The sequence below is a fragment of the Ictidomys tridecemlineatus genome, unplaced genomic scaffold (assembly GCF_052094955.1).
Source record: "Ictidomys tridecemlineatus isolate mIctTri1 unplaced genomic scaffold, mIctTri1.hap1 Scaffold_52, whole genome shotgun sequence".
NCBI lineage: Eukaryota > Metazoa > Chordata > Mammalia > Rodentia > Sciuridae > Ictidomys > Ictidomys tridecemlineatus.
Genome location: NW_027523416.1, coordinates 477,151 through 503,268, shown reverse-complemented (window position 1 = coordinate 503,268; position 26,118 = coordinate 477,151). Strand labels below are relative to the sequence as shown.

At 46.9% G+C, this 26,118-nt stretch overlaps 1 pseudogene; it reads right to left on the bottom strand.

The window, feature by feature from the left end:
* Positions 1–7,373: 7,373 nt before the first annotated feature.
* LOC144373897 (serine/threonine/tyrosine-interacting-like protein 2) lies at positions 7,374–18,252 on the bottom strand (annotated as a pseudogene).
* Between the last annotated feature and the right edge of the window lie 7,866 nt (positions 18,253–26,118).

The window sequence follows — 26,118 nt, the reverse complement described above, 5'->3', positions numbered from 1 at the left end:
AACTGAAGGAAAAATCATTTAAGTTATTTCAAACTGTCTAAACAATATTCAGAATAAGAATATGAATAGCTAAGGTGGAAATTAAAAGGGGAGATTCATGAGAATAATAAAAGAAATCATCAGGGCAGGCAGCTGAACAATGCCACTGAGACTTTTAGGTCCTTCCAAAAAAATATTTCTGAAATGTGTTGAGGAATAAGTCTAGATGATAAAAGCAAAGAACTGTGTGCAACATTTACAATGCTTACAAAATGACATATTTTGGAAAAAAATTGACATGTTTTTCTGAATGTATTTTCTGTATGACTTACAAAAAGTTTAGTAAAATGGGGATTTGGTGATTTTGTGTTTAGTTAATGTTCTTTGAAAGGTAAAAGAGGAGTAAAGGGAAGTAACAGTATTGTCCTGGCCCCTGGTGCTTAGGCTAGTGGACACTCTTCAATTACTGTATCTTCAACAAACAGCTAGGACAGCAACTCACAAAAAAACCTATTATTGAGCAAGATATGCTTCTCAGACACACAAGTAATAATATTTAATTATCTCCATAATCTTTTTAAAATTTCAATATAAAAGCTTAGAAAATATGCAATTTTAATCTGAAAAGAGATTACATTTGAAAATTATGTTTATACATAGTTTGCAAAATACTCAGGTTTATTCATCCTCTTAAATAGCTATGTATAGAAATTCTCTTTGTCTATACACACACGCACACATGCACATACACATGTGCGCGCGCGCGCACACACACACACACACACACACACACACACAGAGAACATCTGTGTCCTGTGTCAGCCCTGCAGAAGCCCCTCCTACTCCCTGCTGCCCACGGCAGCCTTTGTAATGGATGGAGAGCTATCTTGCACCTGTGCTGGCAGCTTTAAAAGAGAGAGAGCTGTCTGAAAGAAGCGCAAATATGGTGACTCCCCGCGATGAGAGCTTCTCTCCCGGGAGCGGGGAAGAGAGTGCAGATGTGCAGATGGAAATCTTAACCTCTTTGAACATCCCGTCTCTAAGTACAGCTCCTGTTTGGAGCAGTCCCTGGGGCTGCGGGCTTGTCATCTTCCCGTGCTGCGCTGTTTATTAGTGAGTTGGCTGCATGCTGCTGGGAGGAAGGCCAGTCGTGCTTTGTTCGGGAACCGAGTCTCCTGAGTGGCCAACCGGCCCCAGCCCTGCCTCCACATCCAGATTTCTCTACAATCACAGTGTTAACCTCTCCCTGGGCAAAATGGTGTGGTAGAAAAGTGGTTTTAAAGTCAGATACGTCTAGGCTCAGATTCTTGCCGTCCCCCTCCTGTGTGATCCTGGGGACATGACTTCAGCCCTTGCCAGTCCCTTCGTGCTGCTGTAACAAAACCATGTAGACTGGGTAATTTATAAACAGTAGCCTGTGCTGCTCACAGCTCCCGGGGCTGTGACCCAGGAGCCAGCAGATTCTGCGTCTGGGGAGGACTCTCCCTTTCACGGAGGATGCAGCAGGGCGAGGCTGGATGGGGAGCAAGCACCATTCCACGGGTAATGATCCCATCCACAAGGACAGGTCCTCAGGGCCTGCTCTCCTGTGGAGGACCTGCCTCTGGGTGCTACTGACTACTGCACTGGGGATTTGCTCTCAATATATGAATCTGGGGGACACAGTGCACAGCACCCCTCTCAATCGGAGTCTTCCATCTGTAAGGTGGGATAGTAACCCGTGTCACAGCCTTGCCATGCTGGGCAGTGGAGCTGAGTGAATCTTACCACGTGGTCGTCACTGGGCTTTTCAGATGGCATCCCCAAAGGAAGTGCCAGGAGGGTCTCTCTTGCTGTGCCCCTTCTCTGGGGCCCCTGGGGCTGGGTACAGGACATTACTGGCATTGTCTTTGAAATGATCTACCTGGTCTCAATGTCCCACAAAAGGCAGAGAGTCCTGCCTGCTATCTGGCCTTCTGCCTGTGAATGGGCTTTTAGTCCCTCTGGGTTCCTGTGAGGAAGGCTTGGTTCCTCCAGAGGCCCTTGGCAGTGCTCTGGGTGAAAGACCCAGAGCAGGGCAGGACAGTTGTTACCAATGGCCTCTGGAGCCACGCTCCTTCCCCTGTCTCCTCCTCCTCCCTGTCTCTGCTCTGCCTTGGAGAGCAGGACATGGGTCAAGACAGGCTGTGCTGGAGAGCTTGCAGCATCCCCGGGCCCGGACAGTGAGGCTTCCAGGAGTGCTGGCTCCATGGCCAGCGCAGTGAGCAGAAGCAGCTATTCTCCCGAGCAGGTGGCTGAACCACTCCACCCTGGACTTGAGTCCCTCCTGGAGTCCCCTCCAACTGTGAATCCTGTGACATTCTCTTCCCATTACACTTAACCGTCTTGCTCACCCATAGGGAAGAAAGAGAACGAGCAAGTCAGAGAGAGAAGGAAGGAAGGACGGATGGACAGGCACTCTGAGCCACAGCAGAGACAAGCTGCCTCCTTCGGGCCCCAGGATTCTTGCTGAATCATCCAGCGGACCCTTACCCATGTTTTCGGTTAGATGCACAGGCACCCTCCCAAGCACCCTCAGAGGCTGCCTGCCCTTTGAGGTGCGTGGCCTGAAGTCAGACTCCAGGGGACTCCCTCAGGCTGGGCGTGGAGTAGCCCTGTGGCCCAGGTAGTTCATCATCCCTCCTTCCAGAGCCCCATGGTCCCCAGGGGTTGCCCAAGGGGAGCAATCTTTCCCCTGAGCCCTGGCCTGACCGGTCCAGGTTTCATGTCACCTGCCTAAAGCCACGCCACCCCATGCCTGTCCCAGTCACTTCCTTCAGAGCATTTTCTGTCTTCATCCAGAGAAGACTTGGTATCAAGTTGTGGGAGATGCAGCCCAGAATAACCCTTTCCCTGGGAGCTTCCCTGCTAGTGGGGGCAGACAAGATGCAAAGGCCGACAGACGTGAACAGTGTTCTAGATCTCGAAAGGCCTGTTTGTCCACTGTTTCCTGTAACAGGACAGCCAGCTCGCTGAGGCCATTTTTGATCTGCCTTGATTTCTGCTGAATTTCCAGTGGCTGGCACGGTGTTTGTACATCATGTGCTTCAAAAATTAATAATAACCAAGGGTAGGATTGGGGAGAGATCAAGTTGATAACAGTAGACACAAAGTGGATAATCCATGCTAAAGCTCTCAGTGTAGTGCCTGGAACTCGGTAAACACTTTGTATAAGTGTTGGCAGTTTTTCAATTAGATCACAAAGCTGTATTCTTAACTACTTACCACACCATGTCTACAATAATAATTATAACTGATCATTGTTATAGAATTATATGGAGCAACGTGGAACCACTAAATTCTCCTGCATGCTATGGACGGCCTCGGCACATTAAAATAATCTTACTTAATTGTAGCACCACAGACATGGTGAAAGTTAGGAAAGTTGAAGTACCAGATGCCTATGAAGAAAAGCAGACTGGGGTGAGCCCAGAGTCAGGCACAGAGTGCTGTGTGACGTTGGAGGAGGAGGAGACTGTGTGGCCCAGTGGCTGGGAGGGATTTAAGTGTGGGCTGCTGCTAGAAGGACTTGGAGGGCAGCACCCAAGCAGGTAAACAGGGCAGTGCCACACAGAGGGACAGCTGAAAGTGCTCCAGATGGGGCCCACATGCAGCCAGAGGGGGATGGATGACGGCCATGCACAGGAACTTAAGACTCCCGGGTCGGGAGCCCTCAGAGTCCATACAAACAGTAGTAAACAGAAACAGAATTGTGAGCTGTGGGGAGATTAATTGGGTCCTGAGATAAGGAAGGGGTGGTGAGGTGGAACTAGTTTATAAGTCCACTGCAAACGCCAGGGGTGGGGAAGAGGCCTGGTTTTGGGGGGTGGTGGCAGAATAAAGGGAGTGGATGCGTGGAGGAGCCATCCGGCTGGCCCAGGTGCAGGTGGGAGTGAGGAGGTGGGAGACCTGGCCAGGCTCTTCTGATTTGCTTGACAACTCTTTTGTTGTTGCTGTTGCTGATTCTGGGAGCCGCTCTAGGGCTGAACTACCTCCAGCCCTTTTGAATTTGTATTTTGAGACAGGGTCTCACTAGGTTGCTGGGACTGGCTTGGAACTTGCCATCCTCCTGCTGTGGCTCCAAAGTAGCTGGGACACAGGCCTGCACCACCACCACGGCACCTAGCTACTTCTTGTGAGGGACTTGAGCCTTTCCCGGACTTGAGACTGTCCACTCTCCATGGCTTCATATGGTGTTCTCTTGGTAGCAGCAGAGCAGACAACCCTAAAGGACAGGTGTGGCACTCAGGGTGCTTCTCACAAGGCAGCTCTACACATGCTTTAAGACAGATGGTAGCACGAATTTGTTCTTCAGTTGTCATTGGTTAATGACTCTCCAGGGGTCCGCCTCAGGGAGCCCAGAGAAACCCTCACTCTCTATTCTGGTGACATTCCATACACTAAAAGCAGGTTCTCCCCACCCTGTTATCAACACTGTCACAGGCTGACTGACGCAGGGATTTGCGGGTGGGAGGCAGGCAGTCGCCAGGGTAGGAGAGGCTGGAGTTCTGTGACTCCGTCCCCAGCCCTCTGTGTCTCTGGGGTTCCTGAGGGAGCTGCCCCTCCTGGCCAAGAGGTGGAGCCCAGCCCTGGGTGCACAAGATGCCTTCGGGTCTCCCAAACCCTTTCACAGCCAGGAAGTGGGGAGTTTTCTCCTAGTGAGCTCTAGTACCTTAGGAGAGGGCAGAGGCCAAACTTCAGATTTGTTCTCCTTATTTGTTTTCTTGTAAAACAAACTCAGCGTCTCCAAAAGTTGATTCCATGTAGCTGAAACTCGGTGCCAAGTGCTGATCTTAGGGCGGGTGGGTTTTGTGTTCAGTGCAGAGCGTCTCCCTCATCCAAGACACGTCCTTGGAAAGGGCTGCGTGATGTTCTTTCCTCTCAGTTCAGTGGCGCGGCCTCTCCAGACCCACATTTTGTCCCTCAGACTCCTCCACTCACTGCCTTTAGTCAGGTTTGGTGGTGGGTGCTACTACATGAGACCACAATGGGGGGACAGGGGTTGGGACATTTATTTCCCTGACCTCTAGGTGGTCAGGGGCCCCTCTCCCTTGGTCATGGCTCTTGTGGGGCTCTGGAAACAACTTCCTCACTTTGTCCCTCAGCACGAGGGTGGGGCCACTCTCTCCCTCTGACCCCTTTCCTCTGGTGCTCTGCAAACGTCCAACCTGGAGCTCTCCTCAGTCACCACTGTGGATGTGCCCGCTTCTTCCTGTGGGGCTTTTACCAACAGGCAGACAGCACGCGGGACTGCCACTGTCACCCTCGGTTAGGTATGATACAGAAGTCACACTTGGGAGTCTAACAGTTCAATCCCAGATATTTCCTCAAGTTCATCATAAATCAGATACAATTGTTATTGTTGTGGTTTCCAAAAATAAACTCGACTCCAGGAATAAGCCGAATCCAGAGTCTTGAATTCTCAGACAGATACCCTGGGCGGCAGGGTCCCCAGCAAGGCCAGCAAAGGACCTCTCTGGCTTCCTCTGCTAGTAAGCCAAGATGGTCTACAGGTGCCCTTATAGCCTGAAATCTCTACCCAAGTGGGCAGTGCACATCCCGGATGGAGGAAGGCTGGCGACTCTTCAGCTCCACACACCTCAACTGCTTGGTCCACATTCAGAGAAGGAAGTTGGAATGGACCAGGAGTGAGTTGTGAGAATTCTGCTCTACCTTGACATGACGGGGACCCATCTGTTTGTTGTGTGAGTGATGTTAAAAATGAGGCCTGGGCAGACACCTGGGTTAACTGGCTCCGTGGAGACGGCACAGGGCCCATCCAGTGAGATCCTCAGTCCTCCCTTCAGAAGATGCTCCTTCTGTGGGTGCCTAGCTGCTCATGCCTGGGTCAGAAGCCTCCCCACAGCACGAAGGAGAGGAAGCCCGGAGCTCCTGGAGGCCCAGGGCCCGTGGGAGCAGCCTCTTGGTGCAGATGGTTCCAGAAGGGCACCTTTGTACACAGTGGGAGTACACAAGCCCAGGGGAGCCCACTGAAGCCACGGTGAACAGGGAGAAGGAAAGGGGGGAATGGGGGGAATGGGATAAAGACTGAGCCCCCTGGCCCGCCCTGCCAAGCTCCTGTCCATCATGAGGGGAGATGGGGCCGCAGCAACTGAGCTGCAGGGACAGGGAGGGGGAGGCAGAAAATGAACTCAGCCGCTCCGACAGCAGCTGTGTGTCATTCAGGGATCAGGCATCATGCTGGAACCCTTCGCCTTAGCATTTTCATCTTTGAAGCCATGAGGCATGTGATGCTGAGCCAATCCATGCATAAAGGCTGCCTCAACTCCATGTCCCGGGCAGCTCAGGTTAGAGAAAGGGATCCCAGGATCACCAGTTACTGTTTACCCACTGGTGTATTCCTCCTTACTCTTGCCCTCTCGATAATCAAGTCATGGCCAGCTGCGTCCCTGGGCTGGGATTCATGGTTACTCAAGACATCTCAGACCCCTGCATGGCACAGGCCTGTTCAAATCTGGCCAGGGTCTGCGGCCCCACAGCAGCTCTGGAGAGCAGCCCACCAGTGGAGGTTGTAAGGTGTTCAAAGTCCTCTGCTTGCTCCAGCAAGCCAACCTGTGTCTTTGAGGCAGAAATGTCTTGGTGACAAGGGTAAAGACTTCTCGCCAGCTCAGCCCACCCACAGGGTAAGGAAGGACCAAGTACACTCTCATTATCCAATCAGCCTTCAAGAAATGAAAGCAAGGATGGCCGCGAGGTTTTATAAAAACTCACCTCCACCTGGTACTGTTGGGCTTTTCTGGTCTCCCTCCGGCTGGTTTTGTGTTCCTGTCATTCCAAGGGACCCTCTCTGTACCCCAGACCTTGCCGCTCACACACTAACCTCACTCTTTCTTTAGTTCCTTCTGTTGCTCCCGGGCGAGGTGGGGGTGGGTCCTGAAATGGCCTCTCAGCTGCCCTCCATCCTGCACCACATCTTCCTTTATTATATAACAATGAGACGGTGGTGGCATTGCCTGGAGGCACAGATTTTGTGAAGCAAGGTGAGGCTGGCCCATAAAAACCCACCATGACTTCTGAAGTGAGTTTCCCCTAACATCTAAAGAGCTAAAGTGACCAGAGTGCAGAAGGAAGATTTCACAACAAACCAATTTAATGGAGATCCAAGATATTAAACAGAGCTGGGCATTGCTGACAGATTTCCTGGGACTTGTTATGAAACCACTTGAACAGAAGCAAGTCCTGCCTTATGGCCTTCTGGATGTACACTGGAGTCTCCAACAAACTGCAATTCCTTTCACGCTCTCCTCTCCAGTCCAGGACACACACTATCAATCACATAAGCACCAAAGCACAGAGGGCCCTGGATGACAGAAAACGGCCGGAGCTGGCCCAGCATGGCTCCTCTCCTCCCACCCTGCACCCCGGTGTCGTTCCACTTGGGCACTGCCACTCTGCCTGTTGGAGAGATCCTCTCTGCATCCTCAGCCCCTGAGGGGTGGTGGCAGGGTGTGCCTGAGCCCTGTGCTCCGCTGAGTGGCAGGTGGCCCAGGCCCTGTTCAGTCCTCCCTCCTCCTCTGCAGCTTAGTCCTGGTCTCCTCTTGCCAGTGTCTCCAAGCAGCGATGATGGCTTCATCGTCCATCTCCTCCTCTTCCTCTCTGTCTGTGCTTCTCCGATACTGGCTCCTCTGCCCAGAGGCAAACCTTCCCTCCTCTCTGTTTCTGTCCTCTCTTTCTCGCCTTCCTCTTCAGACCTCATGAAGCTCTGGGTGAATTTCCTCTTGGCTCCAAACTCAGAGAAGTCCGACTTGGATGACTCTTCTATGTCCTCCCAGTCCCTGGGCCTAGCCCAGTCCCGGCGCCATGGCTCTGGGGACTCTTCCCCTTCGGAGGGCTCAGGGGTCCGGCAGAAGGAGTAGGGCTCCGGGATCTCCTCTCTGGAGCTGGAGGTCTCACTGAATGTGGACCTGGAGAACTTGTGGGTCTCTCTGCCCTCCCTGGTGGAGGACGAGGAGAAACAGGAAGTACTCCTCACAGAGCTGCCGTCCGCGTCGTGGTAGGAGGAGGCGTCCTGCTCCTCTGACCGGGATTTGGAGAACTTGTAACTGCAGGATTTGGACTCAGTTTCCCGGTGCAGGGAAGATCTGATGTACCTATCCCTGGAGCTGCCAGACCAGTCACTCTGGGGAGGAGAGTCTTCCTCGGTCCTGAGGCCACTGAGCCACTTATTGATGCTGCTGTCCATCTCCTCTGCTGCCTCTCCTACAGTGGTCAGAGACCACCAGGGAGGAGGAGGTGTCTGTTTCAGGCTTTTGGGAGTTACTGCGGGAAGAGAGTCGGAAGCTCCTGATGGCACTGTCTGTGTCCCCATCCCTATCACTGGCACCATCATCCTCTTCCTTGACCTTCTTCTTCTTGAACAGGGAGCTGCATTTGTTGTCGGAGGCCAGCTTCTCCATTTTGTACTTGGACATCTTCTCCCTCAGCTCCATCTGCATCTCCCTCTCCTTGTGGCAGAGCTCCTTTAGGTCCACATTGTCAGCAAAGAGGCTGTAGATGGGCTTGCTGGTCTCCCTCACCCTGCTCCCAGCCCCTTTGGCCCTGGAGATCAGTGAAGTACTGGAGGACAGCACGGACTGGGAGTTGGAGCTGGGCCTTGCCTGGCTCTGACACAGCAGGCAGTCACCCAGAAGGGAGCTGCTCTGTCCACTGAGCATGGAGACTTGGCCATCCCCCAGGCAGCTGGTGTCTGGCCCTACCCTCATGCTTGCCACCGTCGGTGAGCGAGACAGCAGCAGCATTTCACCCTGCTTCTGAGCCAGGGTCTCACTGACCACGCTGGCAATCCAGTATGGATGCTGGCAATGGAAATGGTGTCTCCAGGCCTCACTGGCAGGCTGGGCAGGGGAGTGCTGGGGTTGGTGGCTGAGCATCCCCCAATGCTGCTGGCGGCCTGGGACAGGTGGGAGTGGTGGCTCTGGGCACTCAGTACTGACCTGTGTCCCCATTAGCACTGACAGAGCAGGCTGCAGAGCAGAAGGCGGACAGGGGATGCTCCCGCTAGCCACGGAGCCATCCACCTCCCAGCTGGCCATGGACTGGCTCTCCTCCAGCGTCCACCGACTCCTCTCCAGCAGCTCCAGCCTCCGCTGTCTTTTTTTGGCCAGGACGGCATCCTCCGCCTTGCCCAGCTCCATCACCTCCTCCTTGTTCTCGCTGCCCACCTTCTTCTGGTGCTTCAGCTTCCAGGTCTGGTAGGCCATCAGGTTGACATCCGGGGGGGTTCCTCTACCCGGGGGTATCCTCCGGGCCCTGCGCCTCACCACTGTCCTCTCCTGCCCCTAGGTCTTTCTTGTGAAATCCAAACTGGATTCTCTTGATCTTCCACCTCTCCAGGGCAGTAAGCTTGTCCTTGTTCCTGCTGCAGAAGTTGTAAAAGGAGCTGGCCTCGGAGCACACGCTCTGCTGGTCATCCTCGGGCACCGTGCTCCCGGCCTCTGAGCGCGCGTCCTCCTCCTCCCTCCTGCTCCTGGAGCGGAACTCCCGCACGGCCTCCCTCTCGATGTCCTGCAGCCTCTCGTCCCACAGGTCCCACGTGCACTCGGTGGACATCAAGTCCGAGCGGCGCCAGGTGCCTGGGCTGGGGCCACCGAGCTCCAGCTGCCGCAGGAGCACGCCTCCCGGCTGAGCATGCTCTCGCTCTCGGAGACGCTGCTCTGGCTCCGCATCCTCCTGAGCCTCCGCGCGGACTTGCCCTCCTCCTCCTCGACCTCCTTGTCCTCCTCCTCCAGGGCCCACCACCGGTGGCCCTGGGTGTGGTACCTCTCTTTCCGGCTCTGCCACTCCTGGATGATCCTCTCCACGCCCTGGTCCTCGAGCTCCTGCTCCTGCTCCTGGCTGGCCTGGTGTGAAGAGGCCGGCCCTGGACACTGTCCACCCCCGGCCTCGCTGCCCGCCGAGAGGCCCTGGCCCTTCTTCCACTCCTCGTACAGCTTCTCCTCCTCCTCCTCGTCAATGAGGATGAGGGGCTCGGAGGCCTAGCTGGCCTTCCCCAGGGAGCAGCCGCTGAGGTGGCTGGTGGCCTCGTCCTCCTCCTCCACAGTCAGCTGCGCTCGCGCCCCAAGGGTGCCCCGGGCCTCCTGGCTCTCGCTGGCTCCCTCTGGGCTGCAGTCCTCCTCTCTCTCCTCCATCAGCTGCTCGTTGAGCTCCCGCAGCTGCTTCAGGAAGCCGTCGTTGGGATAGATGGCCCGCTTCCTGCTCACGGTCATCACAGCCTCCAGGATGGCCATGTTGTGGAAGATCATCAGGTAGGCGCCACCAGCACTGCCTACTGGCTGATGCCCATTTCGCTGCTGACCAGGACTTTCCCTGCAAATAGAACACACGGAGACGTGATGCCACCATGGCGGCTGCCCAGTCCTGCTTCTCTGAAGTGCTGTTCGGGGTGCTGGACCCAGTGCTTGGAGCTGGTGTTCATCATCGCCTGAGTCCCCGAATCACAGCAGATCCCAGGGTGGAAGAGCACCTCCAGTCAGTCAGAGCTTGGGATTGCCCTGTACAGTGTCCTCATGCTGGCTGGCCACCACCAGCCTCTGCAGGATACTTCCTGCGATTTGGAGCTCACTGGCTCACAGAATCAGGTGGACATGGCCCCCTTCATGTGGGATCACTCGAGTCTTGGCAGTTCTTTCCTATCTAGGGCAAAGCATAACAATGCAACAGCAGTCAGCGCTCCTATTCTGACATTCTGCATTCAAGAATGAATACGTCCATATGATCACGACCTATGTGCAAAATTCCTCGAGAGGATCACTATCATATTCTTCACTAAGGATTTTTTTTCCTGGCTATTATGTGTCTTTCAATCAATATTCAAACTTTCTTTTTCATATTTCCATGCTATTCTAGACACTCTCCTCCAGGTTAAGAGTTAAACTTATCAGTTGGTCACTGAGGAGTTTGGGTCTAGGATGGAGCCAAACATGTCATGTTTGACTGAATGGCATACAGTAGGTGGAACCCTCACCACTCTGACGCTAAGAACATAGCCTTCGTTCATGCATTCTGTACCAGTCAGCTGTCCATTACTATAATGAAATACCTGAGGCAGGCTACTTTACAAAGAAAAATAGTTTATTTGGGCTTATGGTTCTGTAAGTGCGACATCCAGGAGCCTCATCTGGTGATTGCCTTCCTGCTGGCAGAGTCCCAAGGCAGTGCAGAGCCTTACAGAATAAGAGGCAGGGAGCATGCATATATGTCTGCCTTCATCTTACCCCCTTCTTCAAACGTTTCCAGGATTCAATCATGAGGCTCCACCCTAATGCCTACATCCAAACCTCATCCTTCACAAAGGTCTCTGAACACCATACTCTGATTAAGTTCCCACCCTCTTAACACCTCACAATGGGATGATTAAATTCCAATATGGGAAGTGCTGGGCAACACTCAGACCAACCTGAACCACAGCACCACGTGCCGGGGCCTGTGGTCTGTGTGGGTGGGCATGTCACACAATATGCTCAAGTCGTCTTCTATATCAACTGAAATCTATAAAACAAAAAAAAATTCCAAGTCTGTCTTCCTTATCTCATGGCATCTCACAGATTCCTTCCAGTACTGCGGCAGCTGTGACCTGCTCGTAAGTCTGCGGGGCTAGTCCAGTCGTGACCCTGCCATTCAGCACGTCAGTCATCTGCCCCTCCCTTGTGCTTCCCCTCTGCCCTGAACGGGATGGCCTTGGGGTCTACACCACCGCTCTAGTGCTGGCTTATAGTGCAGACCAGACTCCTGGAGACCTACTTCCTGGCCGTCACCGTCTGTCTGCCCACAGTCTTGGGGGACCTTTAGCGTCGGCTGAGAGCCCTGATTAGATGAGATGGGAGGCGAGTCTCCTTATTCTGTCTCCCTGCCAGCCAAGGCCATGCCTTTGTCACACAAGGGGTCAGAGATGAGATGGGCCCTGAGGCTCAGCGATGCTGCAGGGTCTGTTGCCAATATCTGGTACCCACTGAGGGACACAGGACAGCAGAGTTCAGGGGTTCAGGCCACTGCCCCTCCTACTCCAGCCCAGGGCTCCACGGTCCCTCCCTGGGCCATCTGGCAGGATCAAGGACTTGCCAACGCATTCCTGCACGTGACCACCCAGTCCTCCTATAAGGGCATCAGATCCCACTCAGACGAGGCTGCAGGTTCCGTGTGTCTCTGGGCCTACTGTACCCTGGGGTCCGTCCGAGGAGCCAGGGTGGCCTGAGGGACTGCTGGTGGGTAGAAGCCCATGGCGATGGGCAGAGTCAGGTGATCGGCTAATGCCAAGCCTTTGTTTGCCACCCAGGGAAGCGAGGAAGGGTGGGACCAAAAGTGCCCTGCCTGTCCTTGCTCCTAGCCACTCGGTGCCACACTCCTGTGGTCTCTGGATCCTCCTGTGGCCTCCTATTGAAGGCCTCTGCTGCTGTGAAGGCTTTGGGGTGGTTTTCTGTTACCAGCAACCAAGGGCATCTTGATTGTTACATCTGGCAAAGTCACCAGACTGCCAGTGGGTCTCAGCTTCCAGGACAGTTAGATGTGGATAACAGCACTGTCCTGAGGGGTCGGGGGTGTCCCTTTCCACCCTCCTCCTTGTTAGCAGCTAATGTCCAAGCATCTAAGAGCAGAGGAAGCCACAGGAAGAAGGCTCTAGGGTAGGGGCGTATGCATGTGAGACCTACCCTACAGGCAGCAGCCAGAGTCAGGGTATGGCCCTCTGCTCCCGCTCAAGAGCAAGGCTTGAGGGACAGGAGACTGTGGGAGGCCAACTTTGCACGTGACTGAGTCACACTCCCTGCTGAGTGCTGAGGCGCTCAGTCACAGAAATGTGTCATGAACGGGTGTGACTTCCTACAGCCCTATGGGTGGAGCTACGCTCACCTGTTCCTTTGTAATATAACCCCTTGCCCTGTTTAGGATAGAATATTCCATGGAAGTGCCTTGTGTGTGTCCCCTTCTCTTACTGTGCCCTTGGTGTGTGGCCTACCCAGGTGTCAGTCAACCTGATGATAGTGGACATCATGAATAGTGGACATCATTTCAGCCCCCTGAAACCTGACCCCTTGCCTCATTTGAGTAGCTTCTCCTCAATAAAAGGGGTCAGCGCATGCTCTCGCTCTCTCTCTTCCTGTGGACCCTTAAGTTCAGAGGAGCTGTCACCGTGACCCCAAAGAAAAAGGTATTTGGGTCTCTTGTCTCTTGCACAGCCCAGTCAGCCCAGTGCAACTGGAGTGACACCTGAGCCTTTTAGTCGTAAGAACAGAAACCTGGCAGGAGAGGTCACCTCACCAGCAGACTGGGTGCACGCCTGCTGACACCAACATGGGTGTTCAATGTGGGCTGGCCCCTCATAGACACAGCAAGGAGCTTCCTCCTGGAGCCGCAGCTCCTGCACCCAATGCAACATCCTCCCTCCGCCTCCCCACAGGCTCTCATGGTGCCTCGGTGGCCCCCAAAATGAGTTGAAGCCTCTTTTGCTCTGGATGCTGTGGGGACCTGCCACCCACCCTGTGTCTGACACTCTTGGCTCCCTCTCCACAGGGAGGTTGGCCTTGCTCTCAGGTCTAGTGGAAGGAACAGGTCCCCTCCCACAGACCTTGGACAGATGCCAGCAACCCCAATCTGTCCAAAGGCTCATGTTTCTTAAAGTAGGAGAATTTTAAGCATTACGTGTGTGTGCGTGTGTGTATTTATGACACACACGTGACGTGTGTGCATGTCCCATTAGATGTGACCTATCTCTGATGTTGGTGATGACAGGAAATGCCCTTCCCAGGAATGCCACATGGTTTATTACAATAATGGCATGACGTTCAGGCATTCACCAAGAGCTGGGTGTTGTGCTAAATAAACCCTGATATGCATTAAAGATTTTTATCCCTCATGGCAACTTTATTTTTTTAAATTTTTTTTTTAGTACTTATTTTTTATCTGGACACAGCGTCTTTATTTTAGGGCCTCGAACATGCTAGGCGAGTGCTCTCCCTCTGAGGCCCAGCCCAGCCCCTCATGACAACTTTAGAATCAGATGTTTTGATCTTTGTTCTGTGTTGAAGAAAACTGGAGCTCCCCGGGACGGGGAAACAGCCCAGTCCAGGTGGAAAAAGCCGAACGAATCCTGGACTGAGACCCTGTCCTCTGGCTGCCGTTCTGTGGCGACTGTCCTGGCTCCAGCCTGTCCTCCAGGCTCTACTGTGGCTACTCTCAGATCACTTCCCCTGGGGACCAGGGACTCAGAAGGACCTCCCAGATGGCCTCTCCAAGGAGCCAGTCAGCCCTGGGAGCCATCACAGGACAGTCCCTGCCTTGTGCTTGTCACCACCCCACACCTCCCGCCCTCCCTGTCATCTCTCCTTGGCCAGCTTAAGTGTGTCCATCTGTTGCCTGGGTGCCACCAAGCACCCACACACGAGAGGCCCCCGGGATTGCTTGTGGGGTCAGTGATCATCCTGTTCTTTCTCCATTTCCTAGAGAACAACCGTGTTGTCAGATCCCCTCAGATAACCGTGACACCCCCTTTGTTTCTACCCAGGGAGAGTCCACAGCCCGAGCAGCAGAGCCCCTCACCTCTGTAGGTCAGCAGGGCCTCATCGAGGAACTCCGCAGCCTTCCAGAAGTGCTGGGTGATGTCCACCTCGGGGAAGTCGTCCACCTCCACGCCCAGGTACTGGATCTCCAGCCCAGTGTAGAATTCAGGGCCAGTTTAGACACCGGTGCCGTGGGCAGCATTCAGGATGTGGATGATGCCCAGCCTCTTCAGTCGTCCCTTGTTCACAGCCGCACTCCTGCAGGGAGAGCCGGGCAGGTTGACCACCATGATGGGAGCCTGCCTCTGGGCCTGAAGACCTAGCAGGGTGCCTCCTCCTCTCCCCAGGAGGTCTGGGGTGCTGAGGGATATTGTCAAGTAGGAATGACTTCAAAATTTCCTTGCCAGCGTACCCTATGTTAAATGGATTTCGCTGTTGACATTGCATGTAAGGTGACCTTGCTCAAGGACCAAGGCGGATCCGGGTTTAGAGCTGATCAGGTTTGAGGAAGTATCCCGCTCCTTAGGGTGTTCCTGGTTTAAGAAAAAAGGAGTTTTAGGGAAGTTTTAGTTAAAGATTATTGCTGCTGGGAGTAGGGCGTGCCTGCTGCCTGAGTTCCCGCTGAGTTCTCGTGGAGAAAAAGTATTTAGGACGTGCATTGTGGGGGAGAAAAAGAGAATTTCCCCTGAGCGTGTGTGGAGGCTGGTGTGAGATCGGGAATAAAGAATTGCTGTTTGAACCTACAAAGCTGTGTGGTGGCTCATGATCTTGTGCCAAGCCGAGACATTGGCATTAGGCACTGGGGCGCACTGTGGACACCTGTGTTTAAAGGGGCCTGACTTGGCTGCTGCATGAGAGAGAGAAGAGACGGAGCTAGATGGGCAGGGTGGGGGGAATGAGATTGGGGTGCAAGGACTCTTTAGGGTGGTCCAGGGTTCTCTAGTTGCAAATCCCATACCTTGGGAATGCACACTCACCCAAGCACAAAGCTGGCAGACAAGACATTAGGTGTGTTGTGCACGGATGACACACACTGTATTGCCCAAATCCCCTCATATGCATCATCTGGTTTTCCCCTTACAGTAAACTCAAAGGCAACAATTTTAACTCCATTCAAAGATTCTAAAAATGAATAACTGCCCAAGACCATGAAAGAAGAAAAAGATGGAACAAGAACCGGTGTTTCTGAGCTCTTTTTGCTGCAACTGAGTTTGAAGGGCTCAATTTGAGAGCCCTGAGCACAGGCCTGCCTAGGAAGGAACAGGACAGTGAGCTGGGGCGGCTGGAGATGCCTGGGGCCACAGGTCAAGTGCTTCTGGTGGTGAAAACACAGGATTTGGTCCCTGCCCAAGGGAACAGTCCCCAGGCACCCGTCACAACAGGAAGGAGTTTCAGACCTCATGTCCCCAGCTATCTCCTACTGCCCACCTGGGCCCGGGTCCCTCTGTGCTTGTGGACACCTGGGTAATTACATTGGGAGTACATCCATTCAGCAGGCAGTGGATCAGCCAAAATTAGTTTCTTATATTAACCTGCTGGTACCATTTATGTACTGGTAAGGCTTGGAGGGATAATATGTGGAATGTGGAAGTTGTCTTTGTTTTTGTTCTGGAAACCATTCATAAACTATTAAAAAATAACATTTTTTCAGATCACAAAGACAATAAATGTCTTGGGAACTTGTAAAATTCATAACAAACCTAGACAGGAAACTAAAGCCACTTGTAAAACCACTTCCCAGAGACTCCTACTGCTAACTTGTTGATGGAAAAGCGCACGTGCGAACACACACACACACACACACACACACACACACACACACACACACACACACCCCTCTACCTATCTGTGAGCATTCAGTATTCTTTTGTAACCCGGTTTCCCGCCCACTGTGTGGCACACACTTTCGTGTGTTGGTGAGCACGTGTGCAGACAAGCACTGTGGACAGCTCCTGCCGTTCTGTCCAATGGCTGTTATGGATGTCCAGGGATGGTGGACATGATGTCAGGAGTCTGTGTCAGGAAAGGAGGCCCAGAGGAGGCATCCACGAGGCAAGGCTAGATCAGGGAGCCTGGGCATCTGTTTGAGGGTTTGGGGAGTCTCTCCCCAGGCCAGGCCAGGGCAGGGCAAATGGTCAGCCAGCCTTGGGGGCTGGAGCTGCGAGGGCTGTGGGCAGAAGCTGAAGGAATGTCACCTCTCCCAGGCACTAACAGAGGGGAGACAAAGGTCACCACCACCACCATGGTCACACTCACTTCTCAGCTATGAAGACATGGGCCAGACCTCATCCACGTCGTTCCGAGGGGCCTCCTGGCGGTCCTGGACCAGGGCCTGCTGCAGGTCCAGCACACAGTGGGTGTTATAGAGGCTGGTGTCATCCATCTTCTCCCTGACACGGTTGTACAGGTCTTCCACCAGCAGCTGCTCAGCGGACTCCAGCATGCCCGGACACTCTGCATCTGCTCTGAGCCCCTGAGGCTTGAGTTCTATGGGCAGCAGGTGGCATTTGCATTAGGGAGTGGGGACACCGTAGCCTTCCCTGTTCCTTGGAGAACTTGTACTGGCCAGCTCTCTTGGGACTGTGGGCATGAGCTGAATGCCAGGCGATCTGCAGGACGGACTTAGCAAGGCCCCAAAGGCCCTCTGCACCAGCTAGACACTGGGGTCAGGGTCAGCTGCAGGTGGGCAAGGGTGATGGGAAGAAACTGGGTTCCCTTACTCTCTCCTTGGTTTCTCTAACGCTGGCTGCTCACAGCTTAGACATGGTCCTTGAGAACTAGGGTCTGTCTGAGTCACACTTAGGAGTCCTATGGTGCTCAGCATGAAGTGGTTGCTCTGAGTTATTTTCCAAATGAATGGACCATGTTCTTCCCTAACCTGGTTCGCTCTGCTGGTTGGACTCCCTTACCTGTGGAATGCAAATTACCCTGGGAAAGTAAAGCTTTCAGGACTCACGGATACAGCGCTACTGCCTGAGCAGCCGTGCTGACCTCAGACAGGTGAGTTTACCAATCTCAAACCAGGTTCAGTGTCTCTCTGACACCAAGTCAGAAAAGCTCAAATTCCAGACCATCTCAGAGTCTGACTCATCCCTCTGAGCCGACCTTATCTCCTGATAGTATACCAGCTCACAAGTTAGCCAAAGGGAGAGGGCCAGGGAGCAAGATGCTTTCCTTCCCTAAGAAAGCGGGAAGGAACAGGAGAGAGAAAAGCCTCTCTGGGTAGCCAAATGCACTGACGGAGAGAAGAAGAGAGAGGAGAGGTACGGCCTCCGAGAGGGACACGGCCTCTGGCCTGCACCTCCTCCTCCCTGAGGGGCGGCCTCCTGCAGTGGTGGCTGTGGAAGAGGGACAGCCCTTCAGGGAAGTATCCGGCAGGTTTCTGAAGTGGGCGGCTGTTCGAGGATTGGAGTCCAGGGAGTCCGGCTGTGCCTGGGCCCTGGCGGAGGCTTCTGTCTGTCTGAAGTGAGGAGTACCGCCCCTTGCAGTTCCAGCAGGTCCCACTCTAAATTTACTGCATATGATTGTATTTTCATATATCCTGACCTATCTAATTACAATTACGTGGTTCCAAAACAATTTTACACAGGTAGTTTAACACTTCCTCTTTTCAGTTTGTGAACTGAAGAAAAATGTCCAAGATTTATCTGAATCAGTGATAATAAACTATAAAACCAACATAATGAATGAATTCCAGATTTTTTGAGTTTCTTATTTTTATTTTGATTTTATCTGTCATACTCATAATTCCCTGAGCCTTCTCACAGGAAAGTTATTCTCATGAATTTTTAAATCAGATCTCACAGTTCAAAAAACTGAGATCTATTTCTAAAAGGCATTATAACAATGATCGTTTGAATTCTCTGTTATTTCTATTGAGTTTTCCACATGTAAAATAATCTTTTCTACCACATACATAGTATGAATTAATGGATGCTTACCTTCAGACTTTTATATGTAAATGAATTACTATATATCTCAGATTAGAAAAGAAGGGGCAGGAAAGCAACTGTATTAATCGATACTGCACATGGGCATATGAAACACTGTAACTTAAGTGTAAAACCTGTAATAAAGATCTAAACAGTATTCAACAGTGTTCTTATTTAACACTTGAATTAAAGATAAAATTTATGTGGTAGAAGAAAACATTATTACAAATCTGGCAAATGAATCCAGAGTTGTGAAAATTAGAGTGGAGATGGCATACAATGTCTATAATAAGGTCATTACTTTCTGTTGTTGTTGTTGTTAATGGTAGCTGCCTTGCTTTGCCATTTCACTATTTTTTAAAAACTTTTTCTGCCAATTACTTACTTTACTTCATTGGTTCTAAGCGATGCAGTACACTAAATCACTTGATCTTAGACATCATTTTCATGTTTTTATGTATCAGTTAAAATAAATTAATAAAAATAAAACAATAAAATCATGGTAACCAAAGTGTAGTTGGAGAGACCTTGCTTTGTAGGATGCACACATCAGCTCATCATAATACTTGACCCCACACAGTTCAACAACTAGTAGCAGAATATTAATAATCAGACAGATGAAAAGGATCATGAGAGAAGTGTAAAGTAAGCTTCAGTGTGAGGGGAATGCTGGGGAAGAAGATCACAACCAAGTATGATTATAACTATTAATGTCATCAAGTACCATTAATAATAATGAACATTTATTTGCTAATTCTAATAAATATACTTGTTCCAGAGCTAGTCATTTAACATGCCTGATCATCTCCACAAAGACCAAGAAGGTAGTTACTACTATCCTTATTTAACATATGAGTAACTTTGAAAAGAAAAATCTAAATACTAGGGTCCAGTTCAGAGTTTAAATGTCTATTTTCTCTGTTGTTACAACTTTTTCCAAATTCCCTTGCCTAAGTGTATCATTTTCATTATTACATATATTTATCTTTCCTATTCAGGATATAGTGTTTCTTACAAACTTGTTTGCAGTCTTTTAAATCTTCAAGACTACTCTATACTCATTTGATTCTCCTACAGAATTGATTGGAGGCAGTAAATAAATTTTTCAATGATATAAAAAATTAACAATTCCCCAAAGGAGAGTTTTTAAAGTTTTATTTAGTCAAATGGGGAACATAGTGGTTTGTTTTAGCTATAAATGTCTAAATGTAAAGCAAAAGGGTTAAAGTCTATGCATGTGTGTGTATTTATGTGAGTGTATGCACCTATTGTGTGTGTATATGTGTGTGAATGTATGGTAAATGTGTAAGGAAAATTGTTATTTTAAAGCCTGAGAGAATATGGTAATGACATTAGCTCAAAGGTATCATGATTCTGCTATAGTCCCCCAATACACTGGTGATTTGGGGTATGTTTTATGTATTTTTATTTGCTTATTTACTTACCAAGAGAAATTATGTGAATTTATACCTAATACTTTTACATGATAAATTAATTTAATTACATAATAATCCTACAGTAAATAATCTTGGGGTAAAAACTTCAATTCACCACTTTCATAGGAAACCTGGCTTAACTATTTTGAAGAAGTATCAAGCTCCCTCTCTTAAAAAGACTTCTATGAAAGTAAATATATTAGTTTTCATGCATATTTGAACTTTGAAGTAGATCTCTTAATAATTAAATCATACTCGTAGAAAAGTTTAACATATGTTTAGCTCTTTTAAAAATGAATTCAGGCACATCAGTTATTTTTTAAAATTCAACATAACTTGGTAATAACAATTTGCCTAAGTAGAGTGAGTTTATTTTGGAGTAAGTGTTGTTTTGCTTTTTTTTTCTTGCATTTGTGCACAACTTATACAATAAATTGTAAGACATTCCATCATAACTTGGTCAGGTCCGAATAAATTAATGAAAAAGAAAGAGCCTTTGAGAACCAAGGCCATTTTCATTCTTTAATACAAAAGGCATCCTTTCATTTTTTTCTTTTCTTTTTCTTTTGGTATATTTGAATGCCATTTTTCACAGAAGTATCAAAGGTAGCTGGATTCTTTCAAAGGATGAATAAAAGAGGAAGGAACGCTGTTCATAGTACTCCTAGACTCTCTGTCTTCATCAATGAATGGAAGTTGTAAATAGAAACACTGAAATTTGTTCCTTTAATCTAATGTTTTCTTCTTGCACTTGCAATGTTTTCTATTTTCTTCTTTTTAATGAAATCTCAGAATGTGTTTCTGTTACCAATTATCTAAAGTTTAAAATTATTTGAGCTTGGAAACAGCAAAATTTACTATTCAATAATATTCTATTTAAAAACTTCTGTTTAAAATGAGATTTTAAAGTTGAAAAATACTTTAATAAAAAGCTCATTTCACTGTCAATATTGTTTAATTTTGCAAACATTTATCACAGACTTCAAAATGTGTCAACCCAAATTTGGGCATCCCTGGGCTAAATAGTACAGGCAGGTGCATCATCTCCAGAGTGTTCTGCAAAACTTGGCCATCCCACCCCATAGCCTTTCATTTGTCCTTCTATTAATTAAAAACCACAGCGAAACAGAAGATAGGCCATGAGTGATAAGACATCTTCTGAGTACATGAAAAATAACTGTTCTGATTGAGTGTGGGTTTGCTCAGGACCTGCACTCTTTTGCATGTTAGGACCGTTACTTGCCTGGTGTCATCCAATATTTTTGGATCAAGACATTATAACTTACTGTATCAATTCCTCCTTTTCTTATTGGTGGAGAAAATCATCCTAATTCTGAATATCACAAGCTTTTCTAAATTCATGGACAACACATTAATAAAAAATTGCTTAGATTTCTGAAGAAATTTATACTATTTTGTAATAGGAAATTTCAAGAGAAAAATGCTTGGTAGGAAGCCTTTGCTCTTCAATGTTAAAGGCACAAATGGTTTTTATCATGTTTCATTTTCTTGGATTTAGTTTTGTACTTTCACTTACTCAAACTCTATTAACTGAAATCTTATTGGGGGCTGGTAACTTGATCAGTGAAAGATAAATGTGGTCCCTGCCCTCACTGTTTATTTTGGACTCCAAATTATATTCTGGGACTGGATATAAAGGATTATAATGAAAATGACTGAGTCTGTCCATCCTTCTTTCTTTTAACTTGCAGTTAGAATTCTGTCCAGTTTTTATGAGAGAATGAATGGCATTCCTGGAGAACATTTACTTTTTTAAATAATTTTTGTACTTATAAAATTACTCAAGAATGTCACTATTTGAGGGAACAAAAAAATCATGCTATTGGAAAAAAAAAATTATTACAGGCATTAAATGGGTAGTCATAATTGCCTGTATATGAACTTTGTGACTAAAGCAACCACTTTAGTATCTTATTTCCAAAACAAAAATGTTGCTTTTATATTTGTTTCACACATTTATAATTAGACATTCAGTTTACGAAAGATAACAAACTAAGAATAGTCATGACAATAAGAAAAATAAAATGAAGACTTCCTGACTGCTGAGCTAATGCTCTTTAAGGAACCACATTATGTATCCTGGTTGTTTGGCTTCTGTTGCCATTGTTACAAATTCTATTTTATGCCTGTAAATTCTATTTCCTAAATTTGCATGCACAAAGCACCATTTATTACACCAATAATATGTTTCCTGGTACTCTTAATCTGGCTTGAATAGTTAGTTGCTTTATTTCATCTCTTCACATAATATATATGAAGTTACAATCTTCAAAAACATATATATTCTAAAGCTTATTAAAGATGTTGTGCATCAAAGAACATCCACATATCTTTAGTCAACAGACCAGGAATTGCTAAAGTTAAAAGTTTAGTTATGTTTTTAATTTCTAACACATTGACTATTTAATTCTTCATTCAATCAACGTTTAAGGCAAACATCTACATGAGATATAGATTCACGAAAAGTTCCAAACATTCCCTGGAAGAGCAATTAAATAAATAATGACTTATAACTTCTGGAATTCCTCTGGCAAATCTTCCTAAAATCTCTAATGTTGAGTTCATAGAATATCAAAAAGAAATTCTTTGTTTATGTGCTTTTTTAACTAATGTGTCTATCTTAAATATAGTACATTGTTGCCAAATACAAATTTAGCTGCATTAAATGAAACTGTATTGGAGAGAGTTGTGTTTGTTCAGTGTAAATTAAATCACTATTGTGGCAAACAGAGTAAAAATGCACCAGGTAAAAAACAAGAAATGCCTGCATTTTTTCCTCAAATAATTTTATGTCTTTTTCTTGTGAAACAATACAAGTCTTAAAAAGTAAACTCAATGTTAATTAGATTAATTCTTGGAAAAGTTTAATAAGCAAGAAATTAACAATGAGGGAGAACAGCTACACTGCATTTCAGAGACTCAATGAGAAACTATCCTTTTTGAAGAGATATGAATTCAAGAAGAAGAAGAAGAAGAAAATTAGATTAATGGTCGTTGGAATGGAGAATTTCAAAGGAGTCTCCATCATCTGCAGGCATTTTAGTTTTTTTTGTGTGTGTGTGTGTGTGTGTTTGAACAGTCTTTACTATATATCATTCGAACAAAAACATTTTATATATAGTTGTGGAATTCTGTGTTGTAAGAAAACCACTTGACATATTTGATTCATGTTCTGATTCTAGTTTCAAGTTAAGAAAGTGGATAAATTGGCTTAAAGCATCTTAATTACAAAAATCTGGAATATTTATTTATTTTGATTTTACTGTAAGGCATCATGCTCTGATATAAAGTTTGACTTAGAACAATTTCTGACATCATCTAGAAGAGTGCACCTTCATTTTCCTGCTTTGTGTATAACATGCTCCCGGGTCATATCCTAAGAAACTTTCGAATACAGGTCATCTATGTGGAACACTCAAAATTTGATGCATCTTGCCTTCTGAACATGACCTTTTGTGTTATCAGTGAAGCTAGCATACAATTATTGTGATCACTTGATAATGTGATCACTTGGTTGGTTTAATCTGTTTTTTAAATAAGTGTGATCTCTGTAATCAGTTGTATTGTAAATGTAGCTGTTGTGCTTAGATGTTGGGAAATAAAGCAAAAAAGGTGAAACTAAGAACAGCAAGGGTGATGAAAATGATAAGGCATAGAAATCTGCAGGATGCTCTGTGTGAGCCATCTTGATCAAGCAAGATATATTTGAACCTAACATACATATATAGGCGCATAAGCATACTATGCACATGCATTTTAAGGAAGTTTCACAAAATGTTTACCTTTATTTATCCCACTAAATGCAAAACATAGACTCTATTCTTCTATTCTATTATTCCACTCCACTGCACTCTACTCCACTCCATTCCATTTGTTCATATTAGTTAAAAACATAATGGGGCTGGGCACCTTGGCAGAGACCTGTAATCCCAGCAGCTCCAGAGGCTGAGACAGGAGAATCTTGAGTTCAAACACAGCCTCAGCAACAGCAAGGTGCTAAGCAACTCAGTGAGACCCTGTCTCTAAATAAAATAAAAAAAATGGGCTGAGGATGTGGCTCAGTGTTCGAGTGCCTCTGAATTCAATCCTTGGCAAGTCATTCCCCCCACAAATAAAATCAGTCCCTATGAAATAAGTAGACTTCATTTCACTAATGGATCATGATATGTAAGTGGGGGAAAATGTGACTAGTGTCAGTGAGTGACTTTTGATATGGAGCACACAGGTAGTTTTTCTTTTAATTTATTTTTTTCTAATTTGTTATATATGATGGCAGAATGCAATTCATTTTATATTACACATATAGAGCACAATTTTTCAAGTCTCTGATTGTACACAAATTATTTTCACACCATTCGTGTCTTCACAAATGAACTTAGGGTAATGATGTCTAACTCATTCCAGAGTCTTTCCTACCCCCATATCCGCTTCTGTCCTCTTCTTCCCCTTTTCCCTATCTAAAGTTTCTCCATTCCTCCCATGCTCTCCACCCATCACCACATTATGAGTCAGTATCCTATATCAAAGGAAATACTTGGCCTTTGGTTTTTAGGGATTGGCTTACTTCACTTAACATTATATTCTCCAACTCCGTTTATTTGCCATGATTTTATTCCCTTTTATTGCTGAGTCATATTCCATTGTGCATATATACCAAAATTTCCCTACACATTCAACTACTGAAGGTCATCTGGGTCGGCTCCACAATTTAGCTATTGTGAATTGTGCTTAGATAGTTTGAAGAGCTTGCTAAAGCTATGGAATGATGAGGGGATGATGAGGGGATTCCATTAGATTCTTTAATAGATTGATAACATCCCTTTGAAATAATAAAAGTTAAATGGTATAAAGCTATTTACAGTCAGAACACTATATAATACCTACTTATTATATTATCAACTTTATTTGTATTATCTCATTTAATCTTTACAACAGTGTTTTTAGATTGGTCAAATTATACCCCAGTATTACAGTTAAGGGAATTAATGTTCAGTGGGAGGAAATGCTTTTTTTTTATCCACCAACATTATAACAATAAATAAAATCTTAATACAGAAAGTTTGACTCCAAAACTAATTTTAAGCTTGCAAAATCCAGTAAGATAATTTATTTCTTTTCTTTGTTCCAACAAAAAGATTTCTTCATGACCTTCTCTGTGCCATGCACCATGAACATAAAAGTAACTGACTGCTCTGATAGCATTCATTGTAAAGAGAAGGATAAATAGAAGTCAGGGTTGAAGGGCATTCCAAAACTAACAGAAGAGGCAGAAAAACATAATCAGTTATACATTGACTATGAAAATAAGGTAATTCCTTTCTTCAGAATTTTTCTTACAGAAGAAATCTGTAAGTTTATCAACAGAAGAAAAAACCATGCTGGATTTGATGTCTTCCAACTCTACTCTAGGTATCTGCCACAGTTTTCCTACTGTGAAATTTTTGGTTTGGAGTGGTACACTATCATAGGGTCACCTGGTAGGTCTCTGGCCTCACGTACATTCTCTTGAAAGTCAACATTTTAACTCTAGAGTTGCTGTTTGTAGTAAGGAGATTAATAATTGCTCTTGGTTGTAGCCTATATGGAAATCTACACAGTCAGCTGCTGCTGTAGTCATGTCCTGGTTATATGAAAAGGACTCAGGTGATGAAGGGCTGTGATTCATTGCTACTAAACAATTTCAGTAAAGTTCAAGGTCTTAGGTCTAAGTGTAACTCATGAAACTTACCTCTTACCTGTCAGCTTCTCTGACAATGTAAATAAAAATTTAGAATTACAGCAAATACAGAACTCTGCACAGAATCACCTTATTATAAAAGGCAATTACTTATTATAGTAGGCAACAGAACTCAACCTACAAGGTAAAAGCTTACTTTCCTTTTGTAATTTCACAAAAATTTTGATAGAAACACCTTTGCAGCAGAATGGTGCCTAACACATTTATTATTATTATTATTATTATTATTATTATTATTGTTATATGAATACAATGAATGTAGGTAAATAAACTAAGAGTAACTGATTCAAGTTAGTGTTATCTGCTAAAATGATATGATATGAAAATACTTAGATTTTAAGATAATGTCAAACTAATTATAAAAGCAAAGTTAATATGGGAAGTTACAACTGATTTCAACTATTCTAAATGTTCTTCTTGAGTTTTCTTTACAGTCAGTTAAAAGCCATATGGGAAATTATGTCTACTTGATTTCTAGTCCTTTC